Raw genomic sequence first — 14,328 nt, forward strand, 5'->3', positions numbered from 1 at the left:
CTCTCCTCACTCTCTCATGGAGCTTCTGCCCCTTGCATTTAAAAGACTATTTACATACTGTACTGTCACGCAGTCAGATTGGGGTGGGGGTGATGGTGATGGTGGTGGTCTCCACCTCCCGTCGGCCTCCCACCCCTGTGCTAAATGCCTGTCTGTGATGATTAAGGGTGCCTGTGTGACCAGCCGACGGGATGAAACGTTAGGACGAGAGGGAATGCCCCTTATTCCTCCCTCCGTCACCCCCTCCACCCCCCAAACCCACCCCGCCTCCGTCACTCTCACCTACTGCTTAAGCCACACCTGTCAACCTCCTGACCATATTTAAGGTGGAGGCGGCACTATGGGAAATCAATTCAGCCACCGAGGCAATCAGCTCTCCAAGACACCTGCCTCCCCAGGGAACAGCAACCAGCCGCTCTCACCCAAAGCAAGCAGTGCTATGGGTACACACTTAATTCCCACACATAATATAGGATGTTCACTGCATTTATCTTGTACATTATCACTGTCGAGGGTGAGGCCACCACTACTTCCTACTGTGTACAGTATTGACTGAAGGTCTCAAGGGAATGAGGAGTTCAGGTCCAGAAGAGTCAGTACGGTTGTCTAAAGAGAAAACAAAACAATCATAGGATCGCATATCCTGAGTAAACTGCTTTGTTGTGGTGGGAAAAGAATGATTCACCTCATCACAGTGTCTTCATTTTGACTCATATACTGGAAAGATTAGGATTTTGCAAAGCAATTGCTACAGCAAAACATATCTAACACTCATCAATATTCCATGTTGGTATCATCACACAGTCCTGTAGACAAATGCAATGCAAGAGTCACCACACCACAAAAATAAAAGTGTAAATCTAACAAGCTGGCCGCCAGAATACAACAGCAATTACATGCTGAGGGATTACTTCAATCAATCCGAGAGCCTGACCATCACCTTGAAATTTGAGCTCATTAATCCAAAGATTTAACAGATATGTGGGCCAAGGGCCTGGTGAATTCAGTAAATCCTCAGCTAAAAATACATTTACAAACACAACAGTAGGAAACCACTAAATCTGAATAACACAGTGTCACATGGACGTACAACAGAAATATCAACACAGACAAACAAATCACCATCTAATAACCTCTGATCCCCAGAACAACAGCAAGTAAATCTCCTTTTATCTGAAGCGTGCTTGTCTGTAGGAGACGATAATCCCTATATTTTCTTGTTTTACCACACCGATACATAAACAAACACACCAACTGCTAGTACTGTAGGTAAGGAGATAAAAGCCAGTTCCTTCACCAAGAAAGATATTTTTAATGAATTTCACAAGTTGAAATGAAAGCTATCAAATATCTTTCTTTCAAAGGTTAAAAATACTAAGCCATTACTAAATACAAAAAGGAGTGATTGCGATAAGAACGCATTGAAAAGCTAAGCATTTCAGACTTTCTCTTTTCATTTTAAGACCCCCCGATTTCCATGCACCAGTTAAAGTGGTGACGTTGAAAAGACTTTGTTAAGTTTTAACAACCAGTACGAAACAACACTATTTAGGCAACTTTAGGCTGCCTAGTTACTGAATTGACTTTTTCATTGAGCAATTCAATCGCATCAGTAACGTTTGTTAAATGCCCTCTTTTTTACCGTGGCTGATAGGCCGATCAAATTCACCCCCTACTTCACCAATTCTAGGCTAATTTCCATCCCTGAGTCCTACTACTGTGGCAACTCTTCTACAGGGGCTGCTGTAGTGCAGAAGCCCAGATAATGGCATGCGGTTTGACCCTGTGCTTTATCCCCCTCCTTTTCTTCTGCAAAATAGTTTGACGCTTGGTGTCATTCATCCTCAAGGTTGGCTCGGAAAGCAGAAGGCCATCTCACTCTGTCTGACGCACTCTGTGTGTGGGTTTTTTTACTATCCATTTCTGAAAAGTTGAGCTGTTGAGCTGTTACACTTTATGCTTTGATGTGACAGTAACTGACCAGCGTTTGACCTGAGCTGTGCAGGGTCTGAAGAAAGAGAAATAGGTGCCCTATCGTGTGCCATACTGACATATCTGTGTTGTCTTCAGGACTTCAGAGTCTGGGACAGTCTCAGTCTCAGTGTTGGGCATTCCTCATAGGTGACAAAAGGAGCCCACTGGCTGAAGGAGCTGACCAAAGGAGGCCGCTCGGCCTTGGATGCAGCACTGAGGGGAGCCTTCAGTGACTCAATGAGTCAGTGGCTTCGGACTTGTTAAGTCCACCAAAAGAACTTGTCTGTACAACACACTGTTAAGGCGCTTATCTCCGATCTCTATTCTAGCTACATCTACACTGAGAAGTTATGTAAACTCTTCTAGAGCACAAGGGCAACAGCATACACAAGGACAAAGACTGATTTTCTGTAGCTCAGGGTTTTGGTCCCTCAGGCAAGAACGTTGTTTAAATCAGGTGTGGTTCCTGATTGCGCAGAATTGCGCTTTGCATGTCAAACAGAGTGCAGATCACAGTGGTCATGTTGCTATTGTCCGTCCGTACTCATGACGTATGAAATAACTAGATGTACCGCAGAGCGGTACAAAATATGACCGCCGCCCAGTCCAGCACATGTTTTCCACAAAAATAAGTCACGCTGAAAGGCCTATATGATTCTAACTGTCTCACTAAATTGCATTATCCACACTCAATTCTCACTGGTATCTGCTAGACAACAAGTACCAAAACATGATTAGTTCATAGATTTCACATGTAATATACATTTTATACAACCCCACCCCCATCTTGCCTGTTCATAATTATGAGAAATTCTTGAATTGTGTGCATGTGTGCGTGTACATGTTTATGTTTATGTGTGTGTGGGTGGGTGTGTGAGCGTGCATGTACATGTGCTTGTGTGTTTGCCTGTTTATGTGCCTGTGTGTGTGCATGTGCATGCATGCGTATATATGTCTACTGTGTGAGTATGTGTCATACGTAGAATTACTGTGAATGTATGTGTGTGTGTGTGTGTGTGTATCTGTTTATGCACATGTGTGCATATGGAATGGGTTTATATGACCCCTGGAGGCAAACATACGCCAAAAATTGGTCATCCTAGGCCCTTCTCAAGATATTCACAGAAAACTGTGTCTGCCCTACCCTCCTTTCGGGGGGTCCAGTCCAGCAGGGGGGGGCTACAGATCAAAACGAAAAGCGATGGTTCCATGCTATCCATATGGGGTTACATGCCCACCAAGTTTCATGTACCCCGGTCTTTCAGTGTCCCGGGAATCCTTGTTGGTGTACGGTTACTAAATGTACACATAAATTATGTTATTGTAAGGCCCCCCATGAACGAAAGTCCACGAAACTTGGCATGCATTCGGAGGGTGTCCTACACTGAACTGACTAATGATCCTACACTTTCAATTTCGTGCAGTTTTGACCATGTCAGCCAGAGATATTGTGATGAAAACACCTAATGTTTTGCTTTTTAATTTTTAACTAGGTGGCGCTATACATGAAATAAGTGGCAATGGGATAGGTTGACATGCCCCCTTAAGACCAACATACAAAAAAAAGGTGGACCTCCTAGGCCCTACGGTTCTCGAGATATTCACAGAAAACTGTCTCCGGCCACCTACAGGCCAGTTGGTGTATAGTAACATAAATTAATTTATTGTGTGGCCCCCCATGAACGGAATTCCACGAAACTTGGCGTGCATTCAGAGGGTGTCATAATGATCCTACACTTCCAATTTCGTGCAGTTTTGACTATGTTAGGTCACAGATACCTGCAATTACAACACCTCATTTTTACTTTTTTGTGTTTAACTAGGTGGCACTATACATGAAATGAGTGGTTATGGAATGGGTTGACATGGCCCTTTGAGATCAATATACAAAAAAAAAAGGTCCTCCTAAACCCTACGGTTCTCGAGATATTCACAGAAAACTATGTCTGCCCTACCCTCCTTTCGGGGGTCCAGTCCAGCGGGGGGGCTACAGATCAAAACGAAAAAAGGAGGTTCCATGCTATCTATGTGGGGTTACATGCCCACCAAGTTTCGTGTACCCCGGTCTTACAGTGTCCCGGGAATCCTTGATGGAAATTTGGACATGTGGAAAAAAAAAAAAAAAAAAATCTGACTAAACCTATATGACCGCCGCTTCGCTGCGCGGCAGTCATAATAATACAGACACAGGAATCCTATTAGTAGAGGCCTGGGCTGCAGCTCCTGCTTAAAGGACATGACAAGCTGCAGCTGTGAGATTACAGCATGTAATAGGCCAGCCGGCCGGGTCCATACAACAGTAACACACAACTGGCCATTCCACCTCCATACACACATGCCTGTTCTGATTATGCCTCACCTTTGCCTTCACATGAGGAACATTGTGTCCTACCAGAGGCTGACCACACCATTGCAGACTTGATTGTAGACAGTTTGCCAGAGTCTACAACCGGGAATTGAGGAGAGCCTGATATTCAAACACGTCCAACATCTTTCATGTTTGAGATGAAGCAGAGTTGAGATGAGGACGACAAACAAAACACAATGAGCCAAATCATCTGAATGCTGCCATGGCGTACAGTAGGCAGGAGGTAGTGAGTGAAGGGAGGCTGCAGAAGGAGGTGCAAAACACTGATGAGAGCCACTGAGGAGCCAGCAGGGAGCCAGACACAGTCTAAGCCAAAGGTCATAGACTCAGGAGGGCCGCGCTTCAAAGCACTCATCAGTCTCCTTACTGCAGGCTCTCACTGCCTCCTGTGTCCTCAGTGTGCTTACTGTACACCTACCCACTTTACTGTACTGTCAGTACTAATGTGCTGTTGCCTCGTTCACCATAACATGCCGTTTGATCCATCCGCACACAGGCACTGTCATGAGTGCGAACACCCTCCGCTGCCAATGTCTGATTACTACTTCTACTACGGCTATTGTGTTCTACACAAAAATAGACCTGAATTGTAATCAACGCAGCAGTGAGAAAAGTGAAAGTTGCCATTGTGTTCACTGGTGCATTGGTGTCGACGCCGGTGTGTGGTTGGCTTTCAGAATTACTGAAACTGAAAGAAAAGCTTATACTCCCATTAAAGTTACAGTTTGCTTTCTCAATGGATATTTAAGCAATATAGCACGAGTGAGAGTAGGGTTGGTCATGGATATTCCCACGAGTGTTGTTCGGCCGTAGCCACGAGGCCGGATGCCGAGTGGCGCAGGCAACAACAGCCGTGGGAATATCCATGACCAATACCACGATCACGAGTGCTATATTGCTTTTGTACAACAATTCTACCACAAACTAAATAATCTGAAAACACCCCATTATTGTTTAAAAATGTTAATTTCGACATCGTTCTTACGCATCAAAAAATAGTTCCCTTTTCAATAGACAGCGTCTTGGTTGCTAGGTAACCAACATTCCAGATCCCTCGTTCCGGGTCTTTGTGGTTTACATGTCTTCTTGAAAGAAATGTTGAAAGTCGGGCTGAAATCACATTCATATCTAGGTTTGCTGCATGCATGTTACAAGGACACTGGGCCATGTCATGTAAGGGACATGATACTGCAAAAAAACGGAAACATAGTCTACATTGCAGAACCACTCAACTTTATTAATTTATGGTGAATAAATGTTACACTACTGTGCACAGCCTGATGTGACGATGCTAGCACGTTAGCAGCGGTTAGCTAATTATGCTAACGTTAGGTATCTACAAGTCTCCTCCAAGTGACAATCATATTATACACAATGCTGGCAATGCTGAGAACAATTAGCTTCCTCGTTTATCTTACTTACATTGAGTTGACTGTGTGGCTTAATCCACAGATGTGGTGAAGCACTGTTTCGTTATGGTTTGCTAAGGAGTAACCCATTGCTTGAAATAGTGGAGATGAGAGTGTCAAATCTTCGCATTGTATCGCGGAGTGATTTATTATTAGCTGTGCAAAGTCTGAGTTGAAATGTCCAGGGATATTCCAACTCATGGAACGTCTCTCGGCCAATCAGAAACAAATAAATAGTTCCATAGAACCCAATTGTTGTATAACTGAACAATATTTACATAAAATTATTTACATAAAATAAACCACAAACTGGCCTATCTGCCTACCAATTTCTTCAAAACTGTTTCTCACCTCATAGCGGCGGATGTGCTTCAAATTGTAAATGTATCACTGCTGTCTGGCACTTTTCCTAAGTCACTGAAAACAGCTGTTGTAAAGCCACTTCTCAAGAAGAATAACCTGGATGCCTCTATGCTAAACAATTACTGGCCCATATCCAATCTACCTTTTATTGGCAAAATTATTGAAAAAGTAGTCTTTAATCAATTAACCACCTTCCTAACATCAAATGGGTATTTTGATTATTTTCAGTCTGGTTTTCGGGCAAATCACAGCACTTAAACTCTCATTAAAGTTTTCAATGACATACGCCTCAACACAGATTCAGGTAAAACATCAGTCCAAGTGCTACTGGACCTTAGTGCAGCATTTGACACTGTTGATCACAATATTTTACTACACAGACTAGAACACTGGGTTGGATTTACAGGCATAGTTATCAGCTGGCTAAAATCATATCTACAAGAAAGGAGCTTCATTGTTGCTATCGGAAACTGTACCTCAACACCAACGTCCTTGACCTGTGGTGTTCCCGAGGGGTTAATCTTGGGGCCACTATTATTCAACCTATGCTCCCACTTGGACAAATCATCCAAAATAATTTGATTTAATATCATAGCTATGCAGATGACACACACATTTACTTAGCTCTGTCACCAAACGACTATGGTCCTCTTGAATCTATGTGTCTGTGTATAGAACAAATCAACACCTGGATGTCTCAAAATTTTCTTCAGCTGAACAAAGAAAAAACTGAAGTAATTATATTTGGTAAAACGGAGGAAAGAATTGGGGTTGCCACTCTCCTTGACACAAAAGGGTTGAAGGCAAAGGATACTGTTAAAAATCTTTGTGTACTAATTGACAGTGATCTAAATTTCAACAGCCACATGAAAGCGATAACTAAATCAGCTTTTTACCACCTCAAAAATATTGCCAAACTCAGAGGGCTGATGTCAAAACATGACTTAGAAAAACTCATTCATGCATTTATCTCCAGCAGGGTTGATTACTGTAATGGACTGTTCACAGGCCTTCCTAAAAAGACTATTAAACAGCTTCAGGTGATAAAATCCTAGCTGCTGCATTTTGTAACAAAAACTAAAAAGAACTTACCACATTTCTCCAATTCTTAAGTCCTTGCACTGGCTTTCAGTAAGTCACAGAATTGACTTTAAAGCACTATTGCTTGTTTATAAATCAGTAAATGGATCAAGACCTAAATACCTACTGTATCAGACATGCTTCAGCAGTACACACCTTCTTGTCCTCTCAGGTCCCAGGTGAAAAACCTGTTAGTAAAACCTACTGTTAGAACTAAACATGGTGAAGCAGCTTTTTAGCGGCTCAGCTCTGGAACCAACTTTCGGATGACATCAAAAAGGCCCCAACTGTAGCCAGTTTTAAATCTAGACTTAAGACCAAACTGTTCTCAGATGCTTTCTGCTAACTGCGCCGAGTTACAAATTCTGAATCTGCCTTGATAATTATTCTACCTTGTCTTTTATTACTTTTTTACTACTTTTGCTTTTGTTTTTGCTTACTAATTATTCTTTATTTTTAAATGATTTTACCTTGTGTTTTATGTTTTCTTTTTATTATAATCTTTACCTTTTGAAATATTCTTTGACTATATTGCCCTTTTATGCTTTAATATGTTATTATTGTTTGGTTTTGTTTATGTAAAGCACATTTGTTCCTAAGGCCATTGAACTGTTCAATGCCTCACTAAAGCGAAGAGGAGAGATAGACTTCTCTGCTTAGTCTGTCTGCCTCTCCACCCTCTCCATGTTTGAGTACTGACTGCCCACTACTGCTTTACTACTGTTTTACTACTGTTTTACTAATGTACACAGCCTTATGTTTTCACTACTGTTTTACTGCTACACAGTTTTTCATGCTATATTAGCACACATGATCAATGGCTGCGGTCAGGCTTCTGCTACAATACTGAATGAATGAATGGCTATAACCCTATTACCTCAACCTGTTCTTGCACTGAAATAGTTTTTTATTTTACCTTGTCTACATTATACTTTACTCTCCTATTTGTCCATATTATTTATGCTGGTCTCTAGACCTTACTCTCGCACTGTTGCACTGTTGGACTAATGTTGGACTACTTTTTGCACCTTCACTATGACACTCACTCTCTTGAGCACCTTGCCATGCAAACATAACTAAAGGACTTTGGTTGGACTACTTTTTGCACCTTCACCATGACACTCACTCCCTTTAGCACCTTACCAGTCCAGGCCCTGTCACTACAAGAGTCTTATGCTTGATCACCCTCAAGCACATTGGACTTTCTTAATTTATTTTATATAGTGTATTTAGTATTGTTTGTTTTCTTATCTTCCTTATCTTCTACTGTCTTTATTGTACAGTGGAATTTAGTTAAATGTTTATACTTATACTTATGTTTACCATTTCTGCTGTAAGTGCATGTTGTGTGTGATGTCTGTATGCTACTGAGACCCTTGAATTTCCCCATGGGGATCAATAAAGTATCTATCTATCTATCTATCTGAATGACCTCTGTGTATGAAATGCGCTATATAAATAAATTTAACTTGACTTGACTATAGGCACTACTTCACCGCTTACAGACTGGTTGATTGATTGACAGGAACACTGAATATGACCTTTTCATTTCTCCAATCAATTTTCATTGGCAACAGACTGGACAAAGCCATTTTTTGAGCAAATGGATTTTCAATCAGCAGCCCTTTTAAGGATCTACTGCTACAGTTACCAAAACTGACCCTTACAGGAAATCCTTCTCCCCTCTGCCATAAGCACTCTCTCTAACAACAAATCAATTTGGGCAGATCACTTAGTCCATAATGGCTTCTGGCTGAGAGGAACATCTCCCCAGCACCCCCCCCCCCACCCGTCCCACTATCTAGGCGCTGTGGAGGATGATTCTCAGTGTAATTTCCAGTGTGTTATTTTCTGCAATCTTGTTTGATGGGAGGGAATCAGCAGGCCACTTCAGGCAAATGTACAGACTAAAAGGTTGCCGCCGTCGCTCTCCGTGGTCCTTAAATTTCAACCCTGCTCTTTACACATTGCGCTCTGGGGAAGCCTCAGCTGTTGATGGATTTCCATGTTATTTTAAATTCAAGGCGACTTGAGAATCACATTATTTGTTCATACCTCCCTGACAACTGTCAGCTGAAAGGGAAACAACCTATTCAGGTTAACAATGACTTAAATATAGACATTTCAGCTAAACAATATAGGCTAGCTCTCTTTTGTCTCTGCTATATATAGTCTTGCTGGGATAAATGCAGGCCTTAATAACTGTAAAAAAGGAGTGCTGGGTCTGCCAGTGGAGTACTGCAGGTGTTTCACAGGCGATAAAAAGAGCCCACCACAGGAAGACTGCTGTGTAAATCACAAGACCAGCCCAATAATGAGCGCCGATAAGACTGCATCCTATCAGACGAAGGGCACACTGTTTTAAGAGCACAAGTCTGGAGGAGACAGCGGGCAGCATACTGACCAAGTTAGCACAACAGAAACGGCATTCCACAGCAAGTCCACAATACAACAAAGGTACTACTTTAATGCATTATGTAGAAAGACAGACAGTAGAAAAAAACTACACAAAGGGACTGCAACTACACACTTTAAATCAGTAACAGTAACGTCTGACTCTTGTCTTCACAGTGCTGTGAGACACAGGGCCTTGTGTTATTTATCCAAGAGAAAATGTGTAGGGTCATGTTCTATTGCTGAAAAGCTTATGCCCTCAAATGGCAGCAAGATGTTGTAGCTGTAGCAGCAGCTAAAGGTCAGTCTTGATTATTACCATTATTCCTGAATGGTTTCCAAGCAACTGCCATGAACACATTATTGCACTTCTCCAGCAACCAACACATGGTGTAAACAACTGGCAGGCAACAACAGAACTGCAAACACTACTCAGAAACATTCCAGTGATGTTTCAGGAAATGTCAGCAATCCAATTTTATTGTCTGCTGTCTTTTTTTATTTCATTATGTTGATAAATATCCTTATTAAAAACCATACTGTAATCAGGCAGGTACAGTTTTACAAGGCATATTTGTATTGCAGTATTTATGAGTGTCTCCTTCACAATACACAACAGATGCTAAGAAGGTCACCCTCAACAAGGGGACAGATATGGCATGAATAATAAGCCAGCAGAGATTTTACATTAATTGTGAAGGGAGGAAAAAACTTGACTTCCCATTCACACGAAGCCACATTTCTACAAAGACCTCAAGGATATGCCACTCAGTGAACCCTCAGACTGTAAAGCCCATGTACAAGCTTTGAACTAGCATGTCACATCTGACAATAACTTGAATCTATTGGACTTAGAGGACAGAAAAGGCAGGGTTATCTCATTATCCATTCTTGGCTGCATAACATTACAAATAATAATGCAGTAAACTGTGTTTTCTGTACATCTAGAACTTCAGCTTCTATAGTGGCACTCAATAACATCCTTTACCAGCGATGAATAAGAACATATAAGAACATATATATTAAATATGGGAACTCAGTTGAATAGAATTGTATTTTGTTTTAATACTACTGGAAAAGAGAAACGAAAGAAGCCCTGTGATACTTTATCAACAGATCAGCCCTTGTTACTTAGAGAGTACTTTACTTAAGGCCGTTAGAAGTCTACTTACTGACCATTACTTCACACATGTCTGATCCCCAAACGTGACAGATACTCTGACTATGAGTGTGAAGTGCTCTCAGGAGACGCAAGCCCTGCAGACCTTTCAGGGCTGTACGCCTTCAGACGGAGTAATGGGTTTCATCTAATCAATTTAACGCTAAATTCATTACGATCATGCCCGAGGTCTTGGAACTGTAGGGCTTTAGTCAGATTGATAGGAGAAAAATGAGACACCGAAAACAATTAGTATGCTAATTTGGGAAACTCAAAAGTCTTCTTGTGCAGTTCTGGAACGTTTCAGTGACACACAATAATACCTAATAATGATAAGAGAAGAATGACTCCACACATTTAATTTTTTTAATCAACCAAGTTCACTCTTCAGCCAGTATGTATTTTTTAATAAATCCTTTTGAAAAAAAAAAAAAAAAAAAAAAAAAAAAAGTGGAAGTTCTCCCCTGGAGACTGGGCTGACTGCCCTCCTGGCCACCTCACTTTGATTATGACTCAAAGCCCAGAGGATGGCCAGATAGGTGCTAAAAGAAGTGCGTTCACGTCCAGTCATACAAGGTCAGGTGAATGTCGTCTATCGAGAACAACCGTCAGTAAGGCTTGACGTCAGAAACGGGTATTGTCTGGAAGAGAAAGCCGAGCCAGAGTCACTTATCCCACCCAGGACTGGAGCTAAACCAGACAAATTCTGGCAGAGGTGGCCATGGAGAGAACACACAGCTGTGCTCTGAACCATAATCCCAGCGGAGCACATGGCATGACGTACAGTACAACACCAAATCGACACTAAACTCCTTCCTCCTTTTCTCTCCCACACTAGACTAAGTTTTATGTGCCTTCTGCAGCCCTCCTCTCACTCCTGTCACTCTCCACACAAGCCACACAATGACATGCCACAATCAAGGCCTCACGCTGAGACAGAGGGGTGAGTGGGTTGCGGGTTGCGGGTGTGGATTGTGGGTGGTTGGAGGGCGGAGGGGGGGCTCCACTGTAATTATTTCAACAGGAGAGACGAGGGGAAGTGACAATCAAGACGGAGGCGGGTTCCTGCTCCTCTGCGGGAGGCTCGGCTCAGAGACAGGCTGCTCCAGCATGCTAATGATCTCGCTGATAAATGCCCGTCACCTGCTGAGGCTCGCCGCTCTTCTCCAGCCCATCATGGAGGCTTGGCGGAACAGAAGCCTTACATGGGGTGGGAGACGTGTTTCAACCTCATTTTCTAGTTTGCAACAGCAGGACAAGCTACGAATACTATTAAAGGAATAATCTGGTCTAAGAGCAATGGTCTATTTTGGGATAATAACCAGTGTGAACTTTCTTTGGGGACCAAAATGACGTTAGTCAAAGTAGTTTTGAGTAAGACCGGAATGTGCATTAGCAAGGAAATACAGTAGGCATATTACATAGCCTTGGGGGCAAGCTCACTATGTCAAAGTAAATTGCTACTTTAAGGCACTCACTAGACTCAAAATATCATTACACTTCTGTGCTACTGTGGAGAGGGTCCCTGCAGACAAACCAAAGTGTTTTTAACTATGAGTGTACAGAAAGGGTATGAAAGGACTGTTGCGCAGTCAGTGCATTTCCTGTTCGCTGCCATCTTGCTAGAAATCCTAACAAGATGGCAGTGACTGTAGGAGTGATAAGGTAATGCACTGACTATTCTTCCAGTCGCCACCCATCGCTGCCATCTTGCGAGAGGGGTCCTAGCAAGATGGCGTCGACCAGAAAAATAGGTAAAGCACTGACAGCCCTTTTTATACCCTTTTTGTACACTTACAAAGTTGAAAATACATTAGTTTGTCTGCAGCGACTCTCTCCACAGTAGCACAGAAGCTGTTGTTCTTAGACATAACTATTCCTTTAAGTTGCTGTACAATGTTCCAGGCCTGAAACTTACAAAAGATTATAGTATAGTAAAGGGAAAACTCCTTTCAAACACCTGAACTATTTGAATGTATATTATGACTAATACTATTTGTATATATACAGTCTATGATTTGAATTATGTTCTTTGTGGTAGGGGTTGTGTGTCTGTGGACAGTTTGTCTTGGGGCAGCACCTATTCCAGTCAAAGTTTAACCAATGAATAATGCAGTGTATAGATGTACATCACTTAAGTGAGTCACTTCTTTCCTAAACAGTGCCATTTCTAAAGTAAGCAAAAAAGTACTCTATGAGTAGAACATTTTTAGTCTTGGGGTCTGTCCAATTAGATCATTTTATTAAAGCTATTCTTCACCGCTGGTCCCAAGGCCAGCGAACTGATAGGGAATAGCACATTCCTGCTCCTTAGGGTGTATGTGGCTCATGTATAATAGAATGAAACTGCTGGTTTCAGCTAGTCTTCTTCCGCATAACGGATCGACACCCGCTTTCTTCCACTACCATACAGAGCTGCGGAGACTTGGAAATTACTTTCAGCCAGAGTCAAAGTGATTTTATTTGCCTTGAATGGTGCTGAGGAAATGGGCAAAGTCTCTGTCTCTATCAATGCACATCCGCTACGCAGGTACATACTGTAAGTGTTCATTAAGGTACACAAGCTCTGATAAAGCACTCAGATTCCATTTTCATATACGGTCCATCTCACCACCCACCCAGCTCTTTGAAAGGAATGGACGCCTGGAGGTAGAGCTGAGGTGGAGGGATAAGAGATGGGCTCAGACAGAAAAGCATCCTAATCACCATGGCGTCAGCAGCTGGGCTTCCACCTCCATGCCATTCCACTGCATTCCATCCAACTCATTCACATATTTTAAATGCATTCATTATACATTTGCTTCAAGAAAAATGCGAGTGTGTTTTGGGAATTAAAAATTCACACTCTCCTTGTCAAGGGAGGAGTTGTGAACAACGGTAGCTTTAAACATTTAAGGCTGACAAACCAGCTTTCATGGAAACAATTCTGATGTGCAGAAATCGTTTTTCAACAACCTCACATTTTATCCTGTGCAAATTGAGTGTTAATCCAAGTAAATATATTTCTTATTCCACTTGAATTTCAAGTGTTTCCATTCAGGATTTCCTATTCAAATAATCAGAAATTGGGGAAAACCCTGGTAGTCTCTACTTATTTGATATATTAATACCAGACACTGGCCTACCCCTCTTTCCATAACCCTGAACTAAAAGCATTTTTACTTTTGGCAGGACCTTCTGCACTTGACAAAACACCCTCAGTGCACGTGAAAGCAGACCATGAAATAAGAACATTATAACATTTTGAGAGTGACAAGTTGAATATGTCAGGCAGTAATATCTTGCTTGTATCATTAACTATAACAACTTCAAAGTGGGAAAACTGTCTGCACCAGGCAGGTGTGACGTGAATGAGGCAATCCAATTTCCTGCCTCACCCAGCATGAAGCTGAGATGAATCCTTCAGTGATTCCCTGTGGATTTGATACAGCTGGAGCATAATACTCTGTTTACTAAAGAAACCCAACTGCATAAATATACCAAGCAAGCTGGATGAGAGTCAAGGCTGTGGTAAGTAACAGTCCTCATGTTGTTGCCTAATGGCCGGTCCTGTTTGTCTTTAGTAACACAAAGCTCAGTGG

General features: G+C 42.0%; 1 protein-coding gene across 25 annotated transcripts in view; it reads right to left on the reverse strand.

The window, feature by feature from the left end:
* Nucleotides 1-14,328, reverse strand: part of dlg2 (discs, large homolog 2 (Drosophila)) — a 180,592-nt gene that overhangs the window by 95,954 nt on the left and 70,310 nt on the right. The gene's annotated exons all lie outside the window — the stretch shown is intronic.

This window comes from Alosa sapidissima, chromosome 5 (genome assembly GCF_018492685.1).
Source record: "Alosa sapidissima isolate fAloSap1 chromosome 5, fAloSap1.pri, whole genome shotgun sequence".
Classification (NCBI taxonomy): Eukaryota; Metazoa; Chordata; class Actinopteri; order Clupeiformes; family Clupeidae; genus Alosa; species Alosa sapidissima.